Source organism: Orcinus orca, chromosome 9, assembly GCF_937001465.1.
Source record: "Orcinus orca chromosome 9, mOrcOrc1.1, whole genome shotgun sequence".
In the NCBI taxonomy this organism is placed as follows: domain Eukaryota; kingdom Metazoa; phylum Chordata; class Mammalia; order Artiodactyla; family Delphinidae; genus Orcinus; species Orcinus orca.
In genome coordinates, this window is record NC_064567.1 from 13,237,089 (window position 1) to 13,263,689 (window position 26,601).

Below are 26,601 nucleotides of genomic sequence, written 5' to 3' on the forward strand. Positions count from 1 at the left end.
GTGCCCTGAAGCCTGCACGCCACAACTAGAGAGAAGCCCACGCGCCGCAACGAAGATCCCGTGTGCTACAACTAAGACCCAATGCAGCCAAAAATAAATTAAATAAATAAATAATCTTGGGGAAAAGAAAACAGTAGTTAAGAACAAAATTCTGGAGTTAAGTAAGCCTGGCTTCAGTTCTTGGTTCTGTGTAACCTGTATAACCTTAGGGACACGTTACCTCGCCTTTTGGAGCCTCTATTCCTCACTTGTCGGATGGAGGTAAGAACAGAACCTCCCTCTCTGGCTGTTGAAAGCAGTGAGTCAAAACTGTACATGACGTGGGTAATACCAGGTGTCACTAAATGTTAGCAAATATTGTCATTTATATTATCTAGATAAATTAAAGTGGTTCTGTTTCACAGATTTGGAGGAAACATCATGGAAGGTCTGACCTCAGCCCTTTGTGGCATCCTAGAAATTCACCTAAAGTGGTGGCTCAAACTTGAGCATCCACCAGAATCACCTGAGGGCGGGGCCCATCTGCAGCGTCTGATTCTGTAGGTCTGGAGTGGAGCCTGAGAATTGACAATTCTGACAGGTTCCCATTTGCTGCTGCTGGTCCTGGGAACACACTTTGAGAACCAGTGTCCTTGTGGTGGTGATGCTGGTGGTGCTGATGGTGATAAAAGTGCACCATCTCAAGGAGTTAACAGTTACCCAAACAGGTGAAGCTAAGGGATTCCCGGGGCCCATGTGGATTTCAATTAGGAGAACAAAGTTATACATATTAAGACACCATGGACAGCAAAATCAAACAGTGGTATCAAATATGAACGCTAAATCAAAACTTGTAAGGGCAGCCTTTAAAAATTAGAGTTGTTGATTTGTAGTCAAGCTGCTTCTCACGTGGGAAACTCTATGTAATGTTTCGTGATTAGTAACAGCAGGAATGTATTTAGAATGATTAATGAATTAAGAGACTGAATATACAAACAGACACCGGCCAGACCATATATGACAATAGAACTCTGACCCGTAGCCTCGGCAGCAATGGGCCCCGAATAGTCAGGACTTGGTCCCTGACTGCAGCGTCTCTAATTTTCACCCCCCCAATTATCAACTCAGGACCAATCAGAGAAAGCCAAATAGCCTCTCCAAACCAATCACACGCGATGCCCTGGCCTCCAGCCTCCCCGTGCCAACAACCTCCAATTCAGGGCACCTGAAGCCTTTTCTTTTTCCTCTGTAAACCTTTTCTGCTAGCATTTGATTCTCCACTTGTACTTGAGTCTCTGCCAAATGCAACTGATTGTAAGTAACTGACTCCCTTGCTATAGAAAGCTCTGAATAAATAGCCTCTATTTGTTGTCATTTGGGTGGTCTTCGTTTATTTCCACAGAATCTTCACAGTGATAAGTAAGCCCGTTAATAATCAACAGTTTCCAGTTCTTGGAAATGTTCCTGCTGGTATTAACTCTAGTACCACTAGGTGGCACCAATCGCTTGTGAAGTGCATCCAAATCTCCTGCAGGATGGGAGGGGGAAAGAGACGCCAAGACCCACCTGGCTGTGCTGATTTTTTCCGCTTGAGCCAAATGACTGTGATTTTAGCATCTCCCACGTCACATTGTTACATAACAGATGTGATGCAGAGCAAGTATTTATTCAAGATCCTGGAGAAGGGGTTGGGGATGGGGACTTGGCTGGTTCTGGGGTTTTCAGCCTCTGCACTTTGGACCTTTGGGGCAGGATAGTTCTTTGCTGTGTGTCGGGGGAGGAGCAGAAGCTGTCCCAGGATGTTTAGCAGTATCTCCGGCCTCTACGCACTCAGTGCCAGAAGCACCCCCCCTTTCCCAACTGTGACAATAAACTATGTCTTCAGGGACTTCCCTTGTGGCGTAGTGGATAAGACACCACGTTCCCAATGCAGGGGGCCTGGGTTCGATCCCTGGTCAGAGAACTAGATCCCACACGCATGCTGCAACTAAGAGTTCGCATGCCGCAACTAAGGAGCCCACATGCTGCAACTAAGGAGCCTGCGAGCCGAAACTAAGACCCGGTGCAACCAGATAAATAAATAATATGTCTTCAAACATTGCCAGATGTCCCCTGGGGGGAACAAAGTTGTCCCTAGGTGAGGACCACTTCTTGTGGAGGACAGCTCTCTGCTGAGACCCTTTCAGCATCCTGCTCCCCTCCCCCATCACACATGCTCACTTTCTTCAGAACAGATACCGGGAAGGGACACCCCTGCATACCCCTTCCACAGCCTCCACTTCATCCCCACCTTGGGCAGGCTCTACACCAGTGTGTCTCCAGTGGGGACTTGAGCCACCTCCACCAAAAACACCTGGGGTAGCTGTAAAAATGCAGATTCGCGAGCCCCATCCCAGTCTCCCTGCATTAGGATCCCTCTGGGGAAGAGTAGCATCTGCTTTTCCCCCAACAAGCCCAAGGGGATTATCAGGGAAGGAAAAAGTTTGAGAAGCACCGACCCCACCCTACCCCTAGGTCCTGCTTGGTACACCTAGCCTGCAATTAGCTCCTCAGGGAGTTGGACCCTGGCATGAAAATGCTGGCTCTGGGCCACCCACATACATCTACTCCCTAAGCCGGTAGAGTAGAAATATCAGAAATACTGGAAAAGAACACTAAGGGAGAAGGCCCCTGCCCCTGCCCCGCCTGCTGCAGTGATTTTCCATCCCTTCCTCCCTCACGTCGGCCCCTCCCCAGCCCCTCCCTTTCTCTTTCCTTCACTTCAGCTGAATTGTCTCCATTACCTCTTCTCTTGGGATTTCTCCTCCTCTGGTCCCCACCTTCTGGTTTCCTGGATGGTTGCCGCAGCTCTACCCTGGTGCAGGTGCTGCCCCTGTGCTGACGCCGCGTGGCCTGGGCAGGTCCCCAGTGCCCGTCTGTGAGGCCCCTTCCAGCTCTGTCCCTGCAATGCCCACCATGCTGCGTACAGCTCTGCTGCTCCCGGTCGGTCCTGTAACCAGGTCCTCCCTCCGTTTGCAAACTGGGCAGATGAGGACGGTAGCTCCTGACCAGCGGTCCCGACAGCAAAGGTTGGAAGGGGTTGTCTGGGGTCATCCCAGCTCTGGCACTCATTCATGGTGGCCTTGGGCAAGGCACCTCGCTCTTCTTGGCGGTTGCTTCATTGGTAAAAGAGGCTCTGCTATTAGAACCTACCTCCTGGGTGATCTCTGGGAAGCCTTGACACTCCCTGGTACCTGCTCAGGCACACAGGAAAGAGCAGAATGAGAATAAGCACTTTCTCTGCCTACCTGAGCGGGTGGGGACTGGGGAGGACCTGAGGGCCATCTCGCCCCATCTCTCCAGGAGCCCGAGACCCACAAACGGCAGTTGCCTTGCCCAAGGTGGTGCTGCCATCTGGGGCAGTCAGAAGCCATCCAGGCTTGCCTTTGGCCAATATATATGTATTTTAAGGTGATGTATAGTTGATTTACAGTATTGCATCTTTGGCCAATATTTTGATTTTGATTTGATTTGATCTGAGAGATATAGGAAGTGGATCAGATATTAGGGCCTTCCAGAAATATGTTTCCCCCCCCCCCCCCGCAAGGTGTGCCCTCTGAAAGGCAGCACAATGACTTACAGCCATTTGGAGCTCTGAAGGCTGAGATCAGGGTCTGGGTGGGTGTTAGCAGAGGGGACGAGCTGGCAGGCTTTAAGCCCAGAGGTGTGGTGCCCAGATCCTAACATGTGATGAAAATGTTTGAAGGGGATTCTTGCCGCCCCCTTATGTCTGAGGAGATTGCCTAGTTGGTGGGGAAACAGAGGGGAAGGCTCTGAGAAGCAAGAGGTGGAAGCCTTGTGTCCTCAGCATGATTCAGAGCCAGTCCGACTGCCCTACTGTGTTCTGAAATCACAGTGCCCAGGAAGAGCAAGACCTGCTTAAACACAGAAATGCATGCCTCTAAAAGAGTATCTCAGTCACCATCCTCTAGTTCCTCTCCCTGAAGTTTAACTGGATCTTCCAGAAGGAACAGAGAAGAATAGAAGCGTAGAGGGTACTGGGCATTGCAGGTACGATAGTTGAGACTTTGCCTAATGGTGAAAGATGCAGGCCTTCCATGACTCGGTTCTCTCTTTTTGTCATAGACACACTAATCCTTGTAAAGTTATGAACGCTTTAACTCTGTGGAAAAAAAAAAACCATGACCCTTCAAAGTAAGCTAGGGGCATAGGAGTGAAACAGGTGGTGCTTATGCAAAAGTTACAGGTGATTGTCATATTTGCCAATTCGGTGATTCTCTGAGATTTCCAGTGGTACCCTGACAAATGTCAGTGGTGACCAACAAATGCCACCTTCTCCACAGCACCCCATAAAGGGCCCCCACAGCTTCCAATCTGCCAGCCCCAGCACAGGAGGTAGAAGGCAGGAGAGCATCAATTGGGGCAGGGCAGAGGGCAGCAAAGACAGGCCCTTCGAAGCTAGGGGAGGATGTCGGAGCACCAGGGCCCTCAGTCTGGGCTCTGCTCACCCCTTCCCCTGGGTGGCCTCCACTTCCCCCGCCCCATACTTCCCCTCCCATCCCACACCTCCTGGATGACATTTGATTGGGACCGAGAACAAACCCAGCCTGGGTTTGAGGTTTGGGTGGGATGCTTGGCTTGGTTTTATTTCCTCAGAGGGAGGCAGCTGGAGGTTGTGGTGGGACTGCGGGAGCTCGCATCCAGCTGCCTCTGGGCTGGGGAGAATGAGCCACGGATGCAATGCGAGTAGCATGGAATGAGGACGGCAGGAGGGAGATGGCTTCCTGGGGAGGAAAGGAGTAGGATGCCTGCAAAAGACTGAGGCAGCCCTGCCGCCAGCCCAGATGGTTCCGTGGGCTCAGGCCCATTCTCAAGGAATGAGGAGAATCTTCACCAAAGGCATGTCAAGGTGAGGCTGTGGACTTTCCCTGCCCCTAAAACAGGCTCCTTCCTTCCTTGCTCTACCTCCCCCAAATGTCACGGCCCCAAACATAGATAAATGATTCCTCTCCCCATCCAGCCTTCTAGATAAAATAATAATAATTTAAAGAAATAACCAAACTTCTCATCTATCATCTACTGTGTGTATAACTTTCAACTACACGCTGGCAGGCCAATGGCCTTGAGATAGAAGTTCCTGCCGGGCAAGGAGTCGAAAAGGAACGGGTCACAGTGACCCAAGCAAATGGTGCCCAGTCTCTGGGGAGCAGTGTCAGAGATGCCTGTGGCTTCCAGAGCAGGGAGCATAACCAGGATGAGGGTTGAATACTTATCCAGAAACCCCCCTCCAGAGTGACTGGCGCTGGGCAGAGCCCTTGCTCTCAGGCAACTTGGTGTGACAAAAAGGCCTGGGCCCGTGTGACCTCAAATAAGTCACATAACCTCTTAAAACTTGGCTTTCCCGACCAGTCCCTCCCATCAAGCCTCTTAGATAGCCTCATCCACCAGAGGGCAGACAGCAGAAGCAAGAAGAACTACAATCCTGCAGCCTGTGGAACAAAAACCACATCCACAGAAAGATAGACAAGATGAAAAGGCAGAGGACTATGTATCAGATGAAGGAACAAAATAAAACCACAGAAAAGCAACTAACTGAAGTGGATGTAGGCAACCCTCCAGAAAAAGACTTCAGAATAATGATAGTGAAGATGATCCAAGACCTCGGAAAAAGAATGGAGGCAAAGATTGAGAAGATGCAAGAAATGTTTAACAAATATGTATAAGAATTAGAGAGCAAACAAACAGAGATGAACAATACAATAACTGAAATGAAAACTACACTAGAAGGAATCAATAGCAGAATAACTGAGGCAGAAGAACGGATAAGTGACCTGGAAGACAGAATGGTGGAATTCACTGCCATGGCACAGAATAGAGAAAAAAGAATGAAAAGAAATGAAGACAGCCTAAGAGACCTCTGGAACAACATTAAATGCAACAACATTCGCATTATAGGGGTCTCAGAAGGAGAAGAGAGAGAGAAAGGACCTGAGACCATATTTGAAGAGATTATAGTCAGAAACTTCCCTATCATGGGAAAGGAAATAGCCACCCAAGTCCAGAAAGCACAGCAAATCCCATACAGGATAAACCCAAGGAGAAACACGCTGAGACACATAGTAATCAAATAGGCAAAAATTGAAGACAAAGAAAAATTATTGAAAGCAGCAAGGGAAAAAAGGCAAATAACACACAAGGGAACTTCCATAAGCTTAACAGCTGATTTCTCAGCAGAAACTCTACAAGCCAGAAGGGAGTGGCATGATATACTTAAAGTGATGAAAGGGAAGAAACTACAACCAAGATTACTCTACCCAGAAAGGATATCATTCAGATTCGATGGAGAAATCAAAAGCTTTACTGAAAAGCAAAAGTTAAGAGAATTAAGCACCAACAAAGCAGCTCTACAACAAATGCTAAAGGAACTTCGCTAAGTGGGAAACACAGGAGAACAAAAGGATCTACAAAGACAAACCCAAAACAATTAAGAAAATGGTCATAGGAACATACATATCGATAATTACCTTAAATGTGAATCGATTAAATGCTCCAACCAAAAGACAGAGGCTTGCTGAATGGATGCAAAAAGAAGACCCACATATATGCTATCTACAAGAGACCCACTTCAGACCTAGGTACACATACAGATTGAAAGTGAGGGGATGGAAGGAAGATATTCCATGAAAATGGAAATCAAAAGAAAGCTGGAGTAGCTATAATCACATCAGATAAAATACACTTTAAAATAAAGAATGGTACAAGAGACAAGGAAGGACACTACATAATTATCAAGGATCAATCCAAGAAGAAGATATAACAATCATAAATATATATGCACCCAACATAGGAACACCACAATACATAAGGCAACTGCTAACAGCTAAGAAAGAGGAATTCGACAGTAACACAAAAATAGTGGGGGACTTCTAACACCTCACTTACACCAATGGACAGATCATCCAAAATGAAAATAAATTAGGAAACTGAAGCTTTAAATGACACAACAGCCCAGATAGATTTAATTGATATTTATAGGACATTCCATCCAAAAACGACAGATTACACATTCTTCTCAAGTGTGTACTGAACATTCTCCAGGATAGATCATATCTTGGGTCACAAATCAAGCCTCAGTAAATTTGAGAAAATTGAAATCATATCAAGCCTGTTTTCTGACAACAACACTATGAGATTAGAAATCAATTACAGGGAAAAAAACGTAAAAAACACAAACACATGGGGGCTAAACAATATGTTACTAAATAACCAAGAGATCACTGAAGAAATCAAAAAACAAACAAACAAACAAAAAAAAAACTTGGCTTTCCCACCCACAAAATGGTAGGGATGATATGTAATTGCCCAGGAGTGTGGAGTGGATCAGGTGCCATGACAGAGGTGAAGGGCCTGGAACTGAAAAGACACTCAGGATGTGTTTAGCATCCCGAAGGAATTTAAGCGGACATTAGACAATTTGGGGGAGAGGAGATGTTCAAAGGCTCCTTCTCAGGCTCTCTCCTCCTCTTATTCAGACTGGCCTCCTTTCCCTGGTCCCACAGTTCTTCATTTGGCGTATAGTGCTGGCTCTGTGCTGCTAGCCATGCTCTGGCAGAAGGCCCTGGACCTAAAAGGGCTGGGGGGAGGGGGAAGCTCAACTCAGAAGGGAGAAGAAACACTGCCTGCTGCCCTCCTCCCTCCTTGAACCTTTGCTCCTGCAAAGAAAAGAGATTAGGAAGAAAATAACAAACAGGGGCTGAGGGAGCGCACCCGCCATAGGCCAGTCCAGGTACTGCACCCTTTCCTTGAAGATCTGCTTTAATCCCCACACCATGAGGTCGGTTATAACCGCTTTTTCCACAATACGGATGAAGACACTGAGAGTGAGAGGCCAAGCAACCTGCTCCAGAGCCCGATTTGGCCGTTTGTGCCAGAGCCTGTGCCCCTCAACAGGATGCTGAAGGAAGAGGAAGGTGTGGATGAGAGACGGTCTGCAGTGCCTCGTGGTTGCTCTAGGTGGAAACAGCAGCATTCAAGATCAAGAATCAATCATTTAGACATGTATACACTACCAAACCTAGGGTGGATAGCTAGTAGGAAGCAGCCGCATGGCACGGGGAGATCAGCTCGGTGCTTTGTGACCACCTAGAGGGGTGGGATAGGGAGGGTGGGAGGGAGGGAGACGCAAGAGGGAAGAGATATGGGAACATAGGTATATGTATAACTGATTCACTTTGTTGTAAAGCAGAAACTAACACACCATTGTAAAGCAATTATACTCCAATAAAAATGTTTAAAAAAATCAACCATTTAAATGCTTATACTTGAAAAAAAAAATCTGCTTACACCTTGCAAATTTGTATTCTAAACTTTTACCGTGTTTAGTTGAAATGGGTATGGTGTGAAGGAGTTGAGGGAGGTTTAAGGAGGTCTACAAAAGCTTCAAAGATCTTGCAGAATGAGCAAAACCCTCAGCAAAGAAGATGGAGCTTTTCTGTCTTTGTGACTTTGATATCTGAATAAGCCCCTCAGAGCTCAGGCCCCCAGTCTGCAGGAACTGCCTAGGCAGTATCTAATGTTCCCCAGGTTCTGCAATCCTTTATTTTCTCTTTCCCCTCGCTCCTGCACACCCCTTTTCTGAATTTGTAGGCTAAGCCTCTCTCTCCCCTTTTCACCCCTTGCCTAGGCTGTAGGTCCCTCCTTCCAGGAGCCTCGTGGGCGAAAGACAAGAATGACTTTCCCAGGGGTGTAGACACGGGCCTGAAGCCTTCCCCCAACACTCATCAATCACCACTGCCAGCTCCATCTCCCTTTCAGCAGGGCACTCCTCTGCTCAAAAACCTTCCATGCTCCCCAGTTGCCCTCAGCATTTTCACGTGTACTTTGGCAGTCCTAAATCATGCCGATCTGTGCTCCTTGATCCTTTGTCCTACGCAAGTGGGGCAGCAGGCACCATAAAGTCACTTCTCCTCTGGGAAGCTTTTCCTGACCCCTGCCCGGTGTGGGAGTCTTGTGCCCCGCGCTCAGGGCCCCTGGGCTTTCACTGATAGTGCCAGGGTGTCGGCATCCCAGCCAGACTTGGAACTGCAAGGGGCAAGGGTGGTGGCTGACTCGTTGCCTAGGGTGTCCCAGCCCCCAGCCCTGCGCCTGAGCCCTAGTAGGTGCCCCATAAACGCGTTAAAAGACTGGAGTGAGTTGAGGGCCGGGAGTGTCGCCGCCACTCCGGTGCATCTATCTCAAGGTCTCAGTCTCCGGCTGAGCGCGTCGCGCGGATAAACCCCGGGCCCGGCGGAGACGGAGCCTGCCACTCGGTGGTCTCCAGCAAAAAAAGGGTTAAGCCGCCATCTCCCCACCCCCCAAAAAGGGCGAAGGGAAGAGTCCGGCAGAAGGTCCTGTTTACTGGAGCCGCTTGAGTCCGCGCGGCCCTGGGAGAGGCGTTGTCGTGGCAACGGGTCGGGCGCCAGCCAGCTGCGGATGAGCTCACTGAGCGGCGGCGGGCGGGGGCCGGCGGGGCGAGCGGCCCGGCTCAGAGCCGCCGCGCCACCGGGAGAGGAAGGGGCCGCCGGCCGAGCCCGCCCTCCACTCGCCCACAGCGGCGGCCGGGCGGCGGGGACGCGAGCGGAGGGCGCCGGGAGAGGCCCGGCCGACACGAGTACGGGAGGCTGCGGGTCATGGCGCCCCGGGCCCTCGCCGCCCGCCGCCCCCGCCCGCCCGGGCGCCCCCGAGCTGCGCCTCGGAGCCCACGGAGCCTCGGCGCGCCAGGAGGTAGGACCGGGCCGGGGGACCGAGGAGGGGACGCGCCGGGGGACCGAGGAGGGGACGCGCGGGGGTGTGGGTAAGAGAGGAGACGGCCGGAGCTGCCCCAACCCGGAGCTGGGAAGTGGCTCTTTGCAGACCAAAGACTGGGTTTCCCGTGTGCGGACGTGGGGACCGAGGCGCTTGAGCCCGACCTGTGGGACTGGAGCAAAGTGCTGTCCGGACGTCCTTCCGGGAACTCGGGAGGCCGTGGTCCCGCGCCTGGGAAACCTGCAGAAACCGGGCAGAGCCTCCGCCTTGAGCCGTGCTTGTCGCAGGGGCGCGGGAGAGAGAGAGAGAGAGAGAGTTTACAGAAAGAAATTTGCAGTGTTGAGAAAACAGGGAGGTAAAGATGACTGCATGATCTTATTTCTCCCACTTTTCCCCTCAGGATGGAGTTGGGACTAGATGGAGCCCAGGGGTAGTCTCTTAACACAGGATATAATAATATTTAGGAGGGTCACAGGGAACTGGCTTCAGTCCACTGAGGAGAGCTGAACCTCAGCGGAGGAATCCTGTCCTTGAGGGTATCGGGTGGGAAAGCCGGACTTGCCTCCAGGAACAGAGATTGGGATAAGGGAAGTGCACTGACTTTGTTTTTAGCCAGCTGGTGCTGGGGAAGGAGCAGACGGAGTTCTAGCTGGTGTTGAGATGCGCTTCAGGGATGCAACTTCTCTAGTGTTCTGAATGACACAGTAATAACAGCCCCGGGGTTATAATAGGCACTCTGCAGTAATTTTGCTATTAAACTCTTACACCTGCAGTTGTTACTACATAAAAGAAAAGAACAAAATCCTTTCTGCTTGCACCATCAAGTATCAAACACACCAGAGGAGTGGAGTAGACCCCCTTTGGGATGGGCCGCCTAGGATGAGCAGAATTCTACAGGAAGTCAAGGGCAAACAGTAACTGTTCTTAGGAAGGGCAGTGAAAAGGCTGGCCTTCAGTCCTACTATTCCGGAAGAGGTGAACCCTGCCTGTGTCATGCATTCATTCACTTAACAGTTCTACAGATCAACTTGCTAGGCGTCAGGGACAGAGTGATGAATAAGATATCTCCCTTCCTTCCAGGCACTCACCATCCTTGCTGGGTAGTCAAACAAAAAATTAACTACAGTCTGCATCTGACCTGGCCATCCATGCGTGCTGTGTGCTAGGGGAAACCAGAGCAGGGCTGTCCAGCTCAGGGAAAACCCACAGAATAGGTAAGGTCAGGCTGAGCCCTGAAAACCTTTTCACCAAGAAAGTAAAGCAGAGAAGGTTGTTTCAGGCTTGAACAGTTGTGCAAAATCACCAAGTGGGAGGGAGGAGGACGGGCAAGTGTGGGGAGAATTCATGGTTGCAGTTCCCAGAGAGAAGAAGGATCTCACTGAAGCAGGGGCCATGGGATTGGTCTGTATCTTAGAAAGCTCACTCTGCTTGCTGGGTGGAGGCTCAGAGGAGGATGAGACCAAGGCCTTGCAGCACCCAGGCTGTAGTTACTGACGCGCAGGATGACGGCAGTGGTGACGTGGGATGGAAAGAGCCAAGAGATAGTGAGGTGGGACCTGGTGACAGACTTGGGCACAGGGTCAGATAACTTAGAACTAAATGCAGAAAAGCTCAGGAGAAAACAAAGCAAAGCAAAAGGAATGAATATTTTGAATGGCCTGAATTTAGCAGATTACAACACTTGGACAATGAATTTGGCTATAAGTTTTCTGGCAGCTTAGAGACAAACAAAAATACACTAGATTGCACAGTTTTGGATTTTGGACAAGAAAAAGCACAGAAATTCAGCACAAATGTTTTCCTGGAATTGAACTCAACTGGGAATTTGTCACGTGGAAGTTTGTGTAAAGACTAAAGAGTGACATAGAAAAAAACTTCATTGTCAGTGTTACAAAAGATGCGAAGATAAAATTCCACATGACTATCTTCCTATATCATCTTCCTGTTATGACTTGGGGACATACTGCATTTCTGTGGGGGTGCTGAGTGCCAGCTCAGGCCTGTGGGCAGTCGTGATGCAGGGCAGTGAGGGCTTGGGGAATCCTATATGGAGGAGCCCATGGGCTCTCAAGTGTAGGAAGAGGTGATACCTACTTTGATGAATGTAGAGAGCACAGCACCCCGGGTGCCCACCATGAAGGGGGAAGCAGGCACATCCTAGTATAGCCCACAGACAGGTGGGCTGAGACTGGTCTGGAGAAGGGATCTGGTAAGGCAGAGTATTGGGAGGGTTGCCATCGGAAATCCTGACCAAAGAGAAACAGAGAGTGGGAAGAGCATTTCAGGATTCCATTCAGCTGGGTGGGTCCACTTCCCCTAGTGGTCCAGGTCTTTCTGCCCTCAGACGTGATGTTAAGGCTGCTTCTAGGGGTGGGGAAAGGGTGGGACTCAAGACACCAGAGATCCATTCTACTGAGGTCAGGGAGGGTGGGAAACTTCTTCGCTGCAACATAAGGAATGTTGCAGAAGAACCGGGAGTGAGGGCTGGGAGGTAAGGTTCTACACTCAGTCGCACATCTCCTGACTAGGCCCTTCCCGTTGGTTTCTGCAGAAGGGTGAATCTGCAGAATCTATGTCAATGCATTTTTTTTAAAGGGTTTTTTTTAAATAAATTTATTTATTTATGTATTTATTAATTTTTGGCTGCATTGGATCTTCGTTGCTGCTCGCGGGCTTTCTCCAGTTGTGTCGAGCGGGGGCCGCTCCTCGCCGCGCTGCGCAGGCTTCTCACTGCGGCGTCCTCTCCCGTTGTGGAGCACGGGCTCCAGGTGCGCGGGCCTCAGCAGTCATGACGCGTGGGCTCAGCAGTTGTGGCTCTCGCGGGCTTGGTTGCTCCGCGGCATGTGGGATCTTCCCGGACCAGGGCTCGAACCCGTGTCCCCTGCATTGGCAGGCGGGTTCCTAACCACTGCACCACCAGGGAAGCCCTATGTCAATGCATTTCTGATGTGCCCTCCGAAGTTTAAACCACTTCTTGCCGGCTGTAGAAGTCTTAACACTGAATAGGTGTGATCATCTACTCCATCATGCCTCCACATCACAGTTCTTAGCATTTTAAACCCAGGGAGCACATTACACATTTAAATGCTGGGGTCAGGGGGCATTTTTTAAACAAGTGATGCTTGGGCTCTGCCCCAGACCAAGTAAATCAAAGTCTCTGAGAATGGGCCCTGGGCATCAGTATTTTTATAAGGTGCCAGGTGATTTTAAGGTACAGCCAAGATTGAGAGCAGCTGCTTTAACAATCACCTAGAGGGCTCGTTACAGCAGGGGGCAGAAACCTCAGACTCCAAAAGCAAGGACCCCATAGAATTTAAAATTTGGAAGCCTGGTACAATGAAATCAATTGGCTGGTCAGCCTTCAACATCAAGATCTAAAGCCATCTTGAGCAGATACAGATAAGGAGGCTAGTAACAAACACAGATAAGGAGGCTAGTAACAAACACAGATAAGGAGGCTAGTAACAAACACATTTATGTGAAGTTTTGCGTGTATGTGTGTGAGGCACTTTTTTTGAACAGAAATTCTAAAAGCATAATTACAAGCCTTCTACAGTTAGATCTGTCTGGTCTAATACTATCATATGCAGTGCTGCACCATAGCCCAAACTGAAAAGCCTCAGAACCTTTCTCTTTCTGCCTAGGACCCACATAGGTCTATCTTTTTTTTTTTGGTCTATCTTTTTTGAGTGTTGAGCCTCTGAGTTTTCTTTCTACTTCCCTCCTGATATTCAAGTGTATGTGTTCTCTGACCTCTGTCTTCCAGATTGGAAAGAAGCTGGGAGAATTCATTTGCAATTTAACTTGCCTAAAGTCTCAGTCAAAAGGAGTGAATCTCTAAGAGTTGAATTTCAGTAACTCTGACAGGATAACAGGGGAACTATTTTGAGGCTCCATGGCTTTCCCAACAACCCTCAAATATACCTCACAGGCAGTTACTTCTTTAGCTGTGGGCAAAGTTGACTCATCCTCCCCCACTATCTCTGGAATCCAGCCCCCTTATTTTGCTTCCAGAGGGTCTGACAGTTACTCATGAGTGACAAAGACCCCTGCTTGTGCCTCGTGTCACTCACAGTCTCCTGTGTCCAGGCATGGTCCCTTCTTCCTTCACCAGAACCAGACAGCTGCCACAGGTACCCTGGGCTCTCTTTGAAACCCCCGCACTGGGCACCCAACAGAGGGACCCACAGGCACCACTGCCCGTTTAATGATGGGAGGCAAGTCAGTGGCTGGAACTGAATGAGTGATTCTCTACATTTGACAAAGGTAGAGAACCGAGTTCTCTACATTCGACATCCAAAAGACAGCAATATGTCGGGAAGCCAGAATCAGGCCATCTTTTCCCCTTGTGATAAAATCATTGTCTGATTTGGTCAAAATTTATCCAAACTCAGTTTGCCTAGAAGTTAAGCCCCTGCCAGCTGGAGCCCAGAATTGCTTTCTCTTTGGCTTCTCTTTAACACGTTCATCCTTGGCCTGTGGTCGGTTGAAAGAGGGATGAGCCCGAGACCCCCTTTTCCAACTGGCTACACTACTAAAAGCCAAGTTATGGTTTCTCCCGCCCCCAGCCTTAGGGAAAGAAGGGGTGAGTCACCCTCGCAGCAAGCTTAGGGAAGAGGTTAGCTTCCCTCTGTATTGGGGAACCAGGAGGTTCCATGCTTCCCTTCAGAAGGAAATGAGAGCAGGATTGAGCTGGAGAATGGGGACAGGACAGGAAGCTGTGACCGTGACCGTGACCGTGACTGTTCTTCCATGGTACCCAGGCCTTCCCAGGGCTGTGTGTCTTATCAGGAGGGCTGTCAGACCAGTTCAAGCAGAGTATCAAATGCATTTCCTTTTGTTTTCTTTAAAAGTGTGCTTTAAAATTTTAGGAATACTTTTATATACATACTTTTATATACACATATATATTTATATGTAAATATGAAAGTTATCCTTGTTATAAAACATTTGAACAATACATAGAAAGAACACAATGAAAAATGAAAGTTTTCCCCATACTGACTCCCTCCTCAGAGGCCATCACTGTTCAGTGTATGTACCAAATCCCCCTAGACTTCTTTTCTTTACACGTAATATGTTTGTTTGTTTGCTTGTTACAAAAATGGACGCATGCTATCATGACTGAGCAGGATTTTGTGAGAATAATTCTACGTGGGACATACATAGTCCTCATTTCTAACAGCTGCCTAGTCTTCCTTTGTATGGATCGATTTCATTTGTTTAACACAGTATTTATTGACGAGCAATTAGTTGTTTCTGACTTTAGCCACTGCTAAGGCTCCCCAGCACTCGTTCCAACATTTCTGTAAGATGAATTCCCAGAAGTGGAATTGCTAGGTTAAAAGATTTCAAAGCCAAATGCATATTGAATATATCTGTGCCCAGTGACGGAGGTTTTAAAAATGAGATTCTGATAGTCTTAAAAAAATTGTAAAATATTATTACTTCTCTCTCCCCTAACCCAAGTGTCCCCACCCTAGTTCCCCACTGAATTTACTATGAATTTCTATTTAAGATAATATGAAAATTAAAATTCATAGTGTGGTAATTTATAGAGACAGTCTATTATTTTGAGTTTTGTTAAATTTAAAAAGGCAACGTATTAAAACTAGAGCGTCTAAGAAATTTTTTATGGTTTATAGATTGTCGTCCAACAAACTGTCCCAATATTGTCTCTCGCTGTTGGTTTCGTGTACCCGAAATCTTGATCCCATGTAACCACAATTTCACATAATTGTGTAGGCTGAAACCTGGGATCGGTGGGCTGGGTTATACACAAGAGCCAACCCAGGGAAATAATCCAAGGTGTCTCCCTCTTTCTTCCTCACTTTTCAGAAGGGAAGATGTCATAGGGTTGGATTTGATTTAGCCGTAAGTTCTCTGCAAATCCACTGCGGATAATGGATGGGGTAACCATATATACAAAGGGCGACACTTGTAAAGTAAAAAGGGGGCCCTAAAGGTGATTGATACACAGCAGGCCTCTCCTGGGACTGTTCCTGCAAACTGCCACCCGGTGAAGGATTGGACATGCCCATCCATTCTCCCTGCTGGTCCAGGTGCATTGACCTAGGGACATGGCTCTGTGCCATCCCTCTGACCCCAGCCTTTCTTAGCCCCCCAGAGTAGAGGTCTGAGTGCAGGGAAGGAGGAGGGGGGCAGGTGGCTAACCCAGTGCTGTGTGTCAACTCATTCCCACTAAACTAGTCAGAGGAGACAGGCCCCACTTCCCTGCTCCCCGCAGCTCTCCTTGGAAAAAGTAACAACTGCCTTTCCCCAGCAAACTGGAACCATTAACGCAGGACGTTTCTATCATTTTATTTGTGCTTCTCACGCCTCTGGGAAATACAGGCGCCACCACCCTGGATGACCCAGCAGAGGTATTTGTATGGAATCACACCACAAATCAGGATTAAAACTGACCTTGCGTGGTCAGGAGAGAGGTTAGCTGGCTGGGGGAGAAGCCATAGAGCACCAATTTGGTCACTGGGCAGGAGCAATGGGACAGCATGAGACACAGAACTTGCATCCCCTACAGCTGGAGTGGGACCAGTTTCTCAGCCACAGACTTGGTCAGGGGGTGGCTGGGAAGATACAGTGGAGCTTCCCACCAAAGCAGCTTGCCGGTGCACTGGGCTTCTGCCAGGGCAACGTCTCTAGGTCACTGGGGGCTCAGAGGGATTTCTCCATTTGATACTCTGAGCTGGAGGTGAGAGTTGTTCAGATGTGAAATGAAGTGTGTGGTCATCCAACCCCAAGTATAACTCCCTGGCAGCCTGACATCCTTTACATCTGGTCCATTTCATTATCTGTGTTTGTGACAATCAACAAACATACACAAGCTCCCAGGACATCAAAAAGGGACCAGTGCTCTGTTTACCCACCAGCCAGACTGATGCATATAATGGGACAGAAAAACATCAGAGAGGAGAGGCTCCTTGATGCCTCCCAAAACGATAAGACTTGGAGATTCGGGCACTGCACAGTCAAGAGAGGCTCCTGTTCAGGCTCTCCTTTCACCTGAAGGCAGGTCAGTCAAGACCCCTGGCCTAGGACAGGGGGGAGAGAGACAGGGAAAAGAGTCAGCAGCTGCTTCCAGGCACACACACAGCCCAGGTTCAGGCTGCCTGTTGACCGGAGGGCAAGAGAAGGAGAATGCTGTTTTCAGGACGGGGAGACAGAGCACCTTCAAGAGCTCCTGGGGCAGGTCCACAAGCTCCCCTTCACATCCCTGAGGTCTGGCCTCCATCCCTAACCATCTGTGGAGACTTTATCCCATTACTCACGATGCAGTCATTGAATAGCTAGTTTGCTGTTCTCATTGTTTTTGAGCTTCCCAATCTATGCAAGTCTCCTGACCCGGGTCACAGTCGATATAAAACTGGTATGGTGACACATCTATGCCACTTGTTAAAATGCGGAAATGCTTCTCTACTGGTTGGTTAATAGTCACTCCCAGTGTCCCACAATCCTGGGAGCCCCTAGACCAGATCCAGCCATGAAAGGGTCAACAGTAAGGCCACTGCCATTGGCTGGTGTCCGAGCCCCACCTTTGTGAAGTGATTTGAAGAATCGCTCCTCCCCTGAGACACCACACCACCTGGGGTGTCCTAATTGTCTTTGGAAAAGGAGATCTTCACTGATTTCCTTTTCTTCTTCTCATTCAACAAGCATTCATACCACACCCACGGTAGACCAAGATCTGATCTAGACATTGCAGAGGAATAAAAAGAAGCCCAATGCAGGTGTTCTGTCATCAGACCTCCCTGTTCGGTTGGAAGGCCCAGATGAAGAAACATTAAAAAGAACTGAGTCAAGAGCTGGGTAACAGGGGCAAAGTGAGAGTCACCCCTACACCTCAATTCTTCACTCTCTTCTTTTGCTTCACTTTCTCCCTCAGAGAGCTCGTTCACGCTCACTGGTTCTTCGGCTGCGTCCCCAGTTTATACCTCCAGGGTTGTGCTTTCGCCAGACTCTTAGAACTCTACCTCTGACTGCCTGCTTTACACATTTCCTCTTTTTTTTTAAAGGTCTATTTTAAAGATTATTTTTATTTATTAGTTTTTAAAAAATATTTATTTGTTTATTTATTTAGGTTGCACTGGGTCTTAGTTGTGGCTCAAGGGCTCCTTAGTTGCGGCATGCAGGATCCTTAGTTGTGGCACGTATGTGGGATCTAGTTCCCCAACCAGGGATCGAACCCGGGCCCGCTGCATTAGGAGCGTGGAGGCTTACCCACTGGACCACCAGGGAAGTCCCTACACATTTCCTCTTGAATGTTTAAAAAGAACACGTATGTTCATCATGTCTCCTCTTTATGTTCCACAGAGAGCAAACCTTACCTCCTCTTTCTGATTCCAGACCGTCTCCAAGTCTCATCCGCCAGCCCCTTCCATCCTCCTCTCCTTGTTTCCCCATCACACGTCCCAGAGTGGCTGTCCCGCCATCAGTCTTGTCTGGGGCAGGGTGCACCGTCCCCTTTTCCTCATGCCCTTGCCTCGCCTAAACACTCTCCCAACTGTCGGAACCCAATCTATCAAAGGGCCACCAGATTCTACCTCTTCTCTGAAGCAGTCCATGACTCCTGACTTTCATTGCCCGCCTCTAAATTCCTCCAGTTATATTTACTTCATAACATTTACCACTGTAGTTTGAATTTAGTCCCTAAGCCACTTTCACATTGTGGTTTTTGTTAAATGTGTTGTCAGGCATTCCCTGGACTGCTCTTGTCTTTTTGTCTTGAACAGTTGTAATCTTTTCTTGCCGGTGGTTGATCAGGTTTGCATCTTTTATCCCTAGCTCTAGGGCAGGGACCATTGCATGTATTTGTGAATTTCCCAGCAGCACTTCACACGGAGTACTGTGCTCAGCTCCTTGATGAATCTTACTAATTAATTTCAAATCCATCCATGCTGGCTCAGATTAGCTAAATAAAATCATAGGGGAAGGACCATTGCCCGTATCTCAAAGCTTAGCTAAATAAAACTGAGCACATTCCCAGGCATTGTGCAACTTCTAAGTATAAAACACCAAGCACAGATAGTAAACAAACAGAAACAGGGCCTCAGCTTATAAGAAGCCAAAAAACAGGGTGGGAGGGAAGGGGAGTCAGGGCGAGCAGGCCCTGCTGATTGGTGTGGGCCCCTCCTTCCTTTCACGTCTGGCATCAAGGCTGAGCACTGACTCTGCTGAAAAGGGAAGAGGGTCAGCTCCTCATCCGATTTCAAAACCAACTTTTACAGATTACATTGTAACAGTAATGATATGTTTGAGAGGGCTTACAGCTGTACCACACTTGCAAACCATTGAAGCTGGGTAAGCAGCCTTGCGGATGAGTTGAGCAGGTGGATGATGATAATAACAAAGTCCTGTATTTTTACTTGGATTATTTGGCAGAGTTAAGTTCGGGTCATAATAACAGAAGCCGTGTTGAGCACTTCTTACAGGACACGCACTGTGCCGGAAGTTTTACAGCTGCGATCTCCTATAAGCCTTTCAAAGCGAGCCTTTCTCTCTTCTGTCACCGTTTTACAGAGGCGAGAACTAAGGCTTAGCAAAGTAACTTGCCCAAGGTCCCACGGCTCGCAGGCTTCAGAGCTGGAATTTGCATCCGGGTCTGTCTGCTTCCAAACCCTTTGCTTTTAACGCCCACGGTGTGCCATCTCTCAAGCTCGTTCCCAGAGCTGGGAGCAGGGCGGGAACGGCCGCAGCCCCCTGCTCCCTCTCCGGGCTCGGGGAGCCACGGTGCCGGCCCCGGGAAAGGGGATGGGAGATGACGTCTCCCTCCAAGACTGCTGCCTTTTGTCCAAATGTGCTGGCCGGGAGCCAGGCTGGAAACTCTCTGCTCATGGAAAGAAAGAGAACAGAAGCCAGCAAAAGAGGGTGGGAAAGGGTCCGAGGGGGAGGAAGGGAAGAGGAGGGCCGGAAGGCGAGGGGAGCGGAGGTGGCGAGTGAGGACTTTGGGTCGGCACAGCTGGAGCCAGGGAGGGCTGCCGGGAAGCAAATACAGCACGGCGTTCAGGTGCATCCCCTGCAAGTGGCTACTTCGGGTGTGCTCTGAGCTTCCAGGTGTCCGGAGGCCAGGACACAGGACAGATGCCACAGGGGACCCTTCTTCCCCTCCTCAGTACTACCTGTCAGTGAGGCCAGGTTAAAAGAACATGAGGAAACCCTGCAGAGGGAAAAATAAACCCCAAAATGGCAGCCCAAGGGCTGCCTCTGGAAGTGGAGGGCTGGCCAGGTGGTGCCCTGGTGCCACGGTGTGCCTGGAGAGGACGGAGGGGGTGAATAAAACCCAATTGTAAGAACTCCCCGAGTAACTAGTCTGTACCTGGGAGGGGAAGGCCCCTTGCCTTGCCCCCAAGGCACTCAACTTGGCATTAGGCACCTGGACTTGAATCTGACCACCTGGATTCATTCAGCATCCATGTGGCCTTGGGACAAGTTCATCTCTCCAGGCCTTGCTTTCCACATCTGTAAAGGGGAGGCAATTGTAGGCTTGGTGTGAGGACTCAGTGACACGATCTGTGTAGAATCTGGCCTAGAAAATATTAAGTGTTCGATAAATGTTATTCATTCATTGTTGCACTTTAATTTGAGGTGTCAAACATAACTATGTGAAATCTTGGGACTTCCCTGGTGGCGCAGTGGTTAAGAATCCGCCTGCCAATGCAGGGGACATGGGTTCAATCCCTGGTCTGGGAAGATCCCACATGCCGCAGAGCAACTAAGCCCGCGCGCCACAACTACTGAGCCCATGTGCCACAACTACTGAAGCCCACGCACCTAGAGCCCATGCTTCACAACAAGAGAAGCCACCGCAATGAGAAGCCCATGCGCCGCAATGAAGAGTAGCCCCCGTTCACCACAACTAGAGAAAAGCCTGCGCGCATCAACGAAGACCCAACACAGCCAAAAATAAACAAATTTTAAAAATTAAAAAAAAATGTGAAATCTTAAATAAATAACATATAAATAACAATCGAAGCCAACCATGAAAGAGATACCACGTGGTTATGCACATTTAGTAGGACTACCAAATGTAGATAAGTTAAAAATATCCAGAGAAATTCAGAGGAGAGAGGAAGAACTTCAGTTTGGGGTGGCCAGGGCTAACCCCAGAATTCTCTCCGGGTTTCTGAAAAGGTGGGCTCCTAGCTGACAGAAAAGAAGAAAAGGGACGAAAAGAAGAATATGTAATTAGTGGACCCAGGTTCTCCTGGGATAGCTTCTCTATAGAAACGTCAGTCTATACATTTCTGGGGAGGGGAAATGAGTGTAGAGGAGGTGAATGAGCCTTGGGTCGACAGATTGGGTGACAGGAACCTTGGGTCCTGCTCCTGCCTCTGCCACCCCCCCAGACAGGTGACCGAAGCTAGGTGAGCCACAAATTCCTGGACCACAATGTGGTCATTTCTAGCCCTCACTTCCTCCCTGCTACCTTTGTTTATATTTGGGAGCTTCTCCATGCCAGGGGCTTTTCTAGCTTCATTATGTACCTTTTTTTCCCCCTTTCCTCTTTGAATTTCCACAATAGACTGGGGACTCTAAGAAGCACTGTCGTTTACAGGCTGGGTTCCCAGTGACTGACGGGGGTCACGAGGGGAGAGCTGCCGAGGCCAGGAGGAGGATGTGGAAGGCTGGGTCAGCCAGCGCAGGCGTCATTCCCAACAGGGTCCTGGGAGAAGGGGCTCAGCATTTCCTGAAGGGAAATGACTCCCATAAATAGACAGAGGGATGGGAAAAGGATTCGTCCATCCCTTTCCTACTGTCAACTCAGCTCTTCTTCTGGTGTTCAGACAATGCAACCTCTTGTAAATGTTTTTTTATTCAAATGTGTCCCTGCTAGGGTATGTGGGAGAGATGTGAGATCTGCTTTCTCGTATATTGTAGGTCCAAATAAGAGCTGAAGAAGGCATACATTCCTTTCTTTGTTCATTTACCCACAGTAACCTCTCATTGTAAGAGGCCCAATGTAAGGCCAGAGTTTTTTCACTGAGGTTTTATTGGGAAGGAAGGACAGAAACTGTACACCTTCTGATACCATGTCCTATCTAACTTCATCCAAGAGTTCAGCAGATCTTCCTGTACTAATGCTTATAATATGCTGTTCAGGTCCTTAGAAAGATTAGGTCTCATGACACGGCTTTACTAAGACTTCAGATGTTCCCAGCACCTCCAGTGTCATGATGAGTCTCCCCAGAAAGGGAAAGGGACTTCTCAATAGGGTAATAGGAATGATTCGATCACAGGCAACCTTCTGTGCCACGCTGCAGGCGAACCTAATGGGGGTTTGGTTTCCTTAGTAGCTGCAGTTGGCTCAGCTTCAGCCATATGGGTGCAGATTCATGTTTAAAACTCACACGCACACTAGCTTTATTTTTTCGTTTTGGGAAAGTAGTTGAACATAGATTGAACGTGACACTGTGTTAGTGGGGATTCTTTTGGTTGCTTAAGCAAACAAGGGTCTAAAGATATCTCGTGGAACCCGCGGGCAGGAATGCAGCCTGGCCTTAAGAGTGGATGGGATTGAGGGAGTGCAGAACCCTCCTTCCGCCGGCATCACTCTTCTCCCCCACAGCCCAGCTTCCTCTGCTCCTTCGTCCACAGGCTGGAAATGGCGGCCTCACAGCGCCATGTTTCCGTGTTCCAGCCACACTACCTGGAAGCAGAACCTGATTGGCCCGACTTGAGTTAGGCCTCCCCTAGAGCCAATCAGCTGTGGCTGGGGGTGGGATCATCATTCCAACATGGCTGCCCGGGTCTCTGAGGCCTCCGTGGAGGAGGGAAACGGCGGTTTTCAGAAAAGGGACCGTTTTGTGAGGTAGGCAGGCCCTGGATAGTGCCTGTCAGATCTACTACCTGTTATGTTTCTGTAACCGTTATGTGTTCATATGTCTTAACCACTGCATTCATAAGAATTCCGGTTCCTCAGATTCACTCGCTACTTTGCTAGAGAGAGTGCTTGTGAAGGAGGTAATGGCGTACTAGAGCGAGGGCTTTGGGGCTACACACATCTCTTAAAATCCCAGGGATAGGGCTTCCCTGGTGGCGCAGTGGTTGAGAGTCCGCCTGCCAATGCAGGGGACACAGGTCCGTGCCCCGGTCCGGGAGGATCCCACATGCCGCGGAGCGGCTGGGCCCGTGAGCCATGGCCGCTGAGCCTGCGCGTCTGGAGCCTGTGCTCCGCAGCGGGAGAGGCCACAACAGTGAGAGGCCCGCATACCGCAAAAAAACCCAAAAAACCCAGGGATACTATTATAACTTACAAATATGTACCTGGTACATGCTGCTTCCTTCCCTCCTTCCTCCCTCCCTCCCTTCCTTCCTTCTCTCCCTCCTCCCTCTGCCTCCCTCCCTCCCTCCCTTCCTTCCCTCCTTCCTCCCTCCCTCCCTCCCTTCCTCCCTTCCTTCCCTCCTCCCTCCCTCCCTCCCTCCCTTCCTTCCTTCCTTCCTTCCTTCCTTCCCTCTCTGCTTCCCTCCCTCCCTTCCTTCCCTCCTTCCTTCCTCCCTCCCTTCCTTTCCTCCTTCCTCTCTCCCTCCCTTCCTTCTCTCCTTCCTTCCCTCCCTTCCTTTCCTCCTTCCTCCCTCCCTTCCTTCCTTCCCTCCTCCCTCCCTCCCTTCCCTCCTTCCTCCCTCCCTCCCTCCCTTCCCTTCCTTCCTTCCTTCCCTCCTCCCTCCCTCCCTTCCTTCCTCCCTCCCTCCCTCCTTCCTCCCTCCCTCCCTTCCTTCCTTCCTTCCCTCCTCCCTCCCTCCCTCCCTCCCTCCCTTTTTTTGTAACAGTTTTATTGAGGTATAATTCACATACCAAAAAAATTCATCCATTTAAAGCATACAGTTTAATAGTTTTTAGTATATCCACAGAGTGTGCAACCGTCACCAATTTTAGAACATTTTCATCACATGGCAAAAGAAACCCACACCCCTTAGCCATCACCCCCAGCGCCCACTCCATCTCCTCCAGCACTAAGCAATCATCAATCTACTTTCTGTCCTGTAGATACCCCTGTTCCAGACATTTCATATAAATGGACTTATACAATTTGTGGCCTTTTGTGACTGGCTTCTATTCATTTAGCATAATGTCTTCAAGGCTCAGTATGTTGTAGCATGTGTTATCATTCCTTTGATGGCTGAATATTATTTCATCATATGGGTATACCACATTTTGTTTATTCATCAGTCGATGGCATTTGGACTGTTTCCACTGTATGACCATCAAGAATAATGTGCTCTGAATGTTAGTATACAAGAACATATGTGGATATATGTCTTCGTTTCTCTTGGGAGATGCGTTATTTCTAAGATTATGTTGGTAAAGTGCTTAGTACAGTGCCTAACAGGTCATAGGATGTAACAGTGTTCATTTCCTTACCCTGGCCTTTCCAAAGGTTATGAATGAAAGCTATTTCCTGCTTGCTGCCCTTGGAAGAAAGGGGGTCAGGCCTTCAGGTTACTGTCCCCAGGGGTACTGGCATCACCGAGTAGCAGATTCTTGCATCAGGCTTGTGAGAGGTGTCGATCGGGTGGTTCTGGTTGAAGGTACTAAGAGAACAGATAACAAGGTTTGGGGGCGAAATATAGAATTCGGAGTAGAAAGATACAAATCACAAGATTCTCTATTCTGCTACTTAAACACTGCGATCCTGGGCAAGTCTCTGAACCTTAATCTTCTCTTCAAAAATAAGCATAACAAGAATTACATCTGGAAACTGGCAGGAGGCAGGGGGCTTACGTACGTTATAATGTGTGTATGATGCGGAAATCAGGTGCTGTACAAATGTGTGATAAGATCTAGGGCTGCCATAGGGGAGAAAATCAGAATTTTGAAATTCCGTTCAAATTACAGCAGGTTCAGAAGGCATTTGGAGCTCTTTAGGGGATATGACAGATACTGGTCAGGGGCTACTGTCAACCCCTCAGGGCTGCAGCCCCTCTGTGGAGCTGGTTCTTGCCTGCAGCTGGCTTTCTGGCTCTGAGAAAGACCCACGTCATTCTCAGTTCACCAGGGCTGCAGGCACATCAGATTCACAATGTGATCTTACTTGAACATCTTGGGGCTATTCAGTTATTCCAGCACCATTTGTTAAAAAGTCCATCTTTTCCCTAGTGATTTAAGACGCCACCTTGATCATATATAAAGTTCTATGAATACTTAGGCCTATGTCTAGACTTTCTGTTCTATCAGTCTATTTATCTATTGTGGCAGTACCACACTGTTTTAATTATAGAGGCTTTATAGTATGTTTGAATATCTGGTAGGGGCAGTCACCTCTGCTCCTCAGCTTTTTTTATTTTTCTGTGTTTTCTTAGCTCTTCTTACACGTTTGGTAATCTGGTTTTAAAGTGTTCTGTGTCCTCCTGGGAGGTCCTGGTGGAGGGTCAGGAGTGGGTTGGGGCTGAGTTGTCTTTTGGACCTGGGTGTGCTTACTTACTTCACTAAACTGGTTTTGTAAGATTCTATTTTCTTTTAGATTAATGAGCACTGAAGGCTTCTAGTGGCTGGATAGCACTCATTTTCCCTGAAGCTCCAAAAGAGCATTTTAGAATACTCTTTAATTGAGAGAGAATATTAAAATGTGGTGAATGTAGTTAGAGTATATGAGTTTTCTGTACTGTTCTTGCAACTGTTCTGTAAACTTGAAATTATTTTGAAATAAAAAAATGTAAGGTCGCCATGCTTCTGGTAACATCTTGGTAAAAGCTTTCAGCAGTCTACACAAGTTGTGTTCAGATTCTGTCTTAGTTCACATCTTGATTGACTCCTGCAAGGAAATCCAGCAAATCAGTTGGGTGTAATTCCTTACAGAATCAGTGCTGCTTTTCATTCAGGAGTTTGTCCTTCCTTAAGCATTTAGCCATTTTGAGATTATGCAAACATCTTTGCCTTTCACCCATACACCCCAAAGGAAATTCAGCCCACCCTTTGAGCCCAGATCCGCAAAGGAATCTGCTGTCACCTGTTTTGCTTATCATATTGTGTTTTGTATTAAAGACATGTCTTTTGTATTAAAGACATTTGTTTGCATCCCTCAGCTTTATTGAGATATAATTGACATATAACATTGTGTGAGTTTAAGGTGTACACGTGATGATTTGATATACATTTATATTGTGACATGATTACCATATACTGTTAGTGAACACATCCATCACCTCACACAGTTAACTTTTTTTTGTTTGTGTGGTGAAAACATTTAAGATCTACTCTCTTAGCAACTTCCAAGTATATAACACGATACTGTCGTGCGCATCTTATTTTCTGTATGAGAATGAAAACTCTCAGAGGGCAAGTAAATGATTTAGTTTACATTTCTCCCAGCTTCACTCAGTTCCCTGTGTGCAGTAGACACAATTATTAGTTGGAAGAATGAATTACATGACTATTTCCCTGTTAGCCATAGGTCCCCATATAATCTCTCTTTGAACCCATGGGAACATCTGTACTGGGAAGTGGTTACTGGAGACCAGGATCCAAGCCTTGGTAGTCACTAAGGGAAAGGAGGAAATGAGAATAAAGTATCACTTACCCTTTTGTTCAGGAGATACTGTGGCAAAGCCCAACAAGTAGTGGAGTGACAGGCTCAGCCGACCCGATACCCTGCAGCTGTCGTTGTAGCTGCAGAGCGACCATGTGGCCTGTTGGGGGCGCCACAGGGCAGACCCTGACTCCCGCAGGTAACAGCTGAGTTTACATTTTCCCCTGTTATTTGTGATAGTAATAATAATGCATGCTTATTACAAAAAAATTGGAAATCTATTTTTTGTTGTTGAAAATATAGATAAGTAGAACAGAAAAAAATCATTCCAAGATTCTTACTCGATGACAGCTACTGT

The 26,601-nt window shown here is 48.3% G+C and overlaps 1 protein-coding gene across 3 annotated transcripts in view; it reads left to right on the forward strand.

Annotated features, from left to right (window-relative positions):
• Positions 1-9,457: 9,457 nt before the first annotated feature.
• DENND2A (DENN domain containing 2A) overlaps positions 9,458-26,601 on the forward strand; it is a 103,823-nt gene continuing 86,679 nt past the window's right edge. For 2 of the 3 annotated variants that reach the window (XM_004272135.4, XM_049715071.1), the window contains exon 1: positions 9,477-9,741. The gene's annotated coding sequence lies outside the window, so the exon portion shown is untranslated. Of the gene's footprint in view, positions 9,742-26,601 lie in introns of all 3 variants that reach the window. The other variant, XM_049715070.1, reaches the window with a different exon arrangement.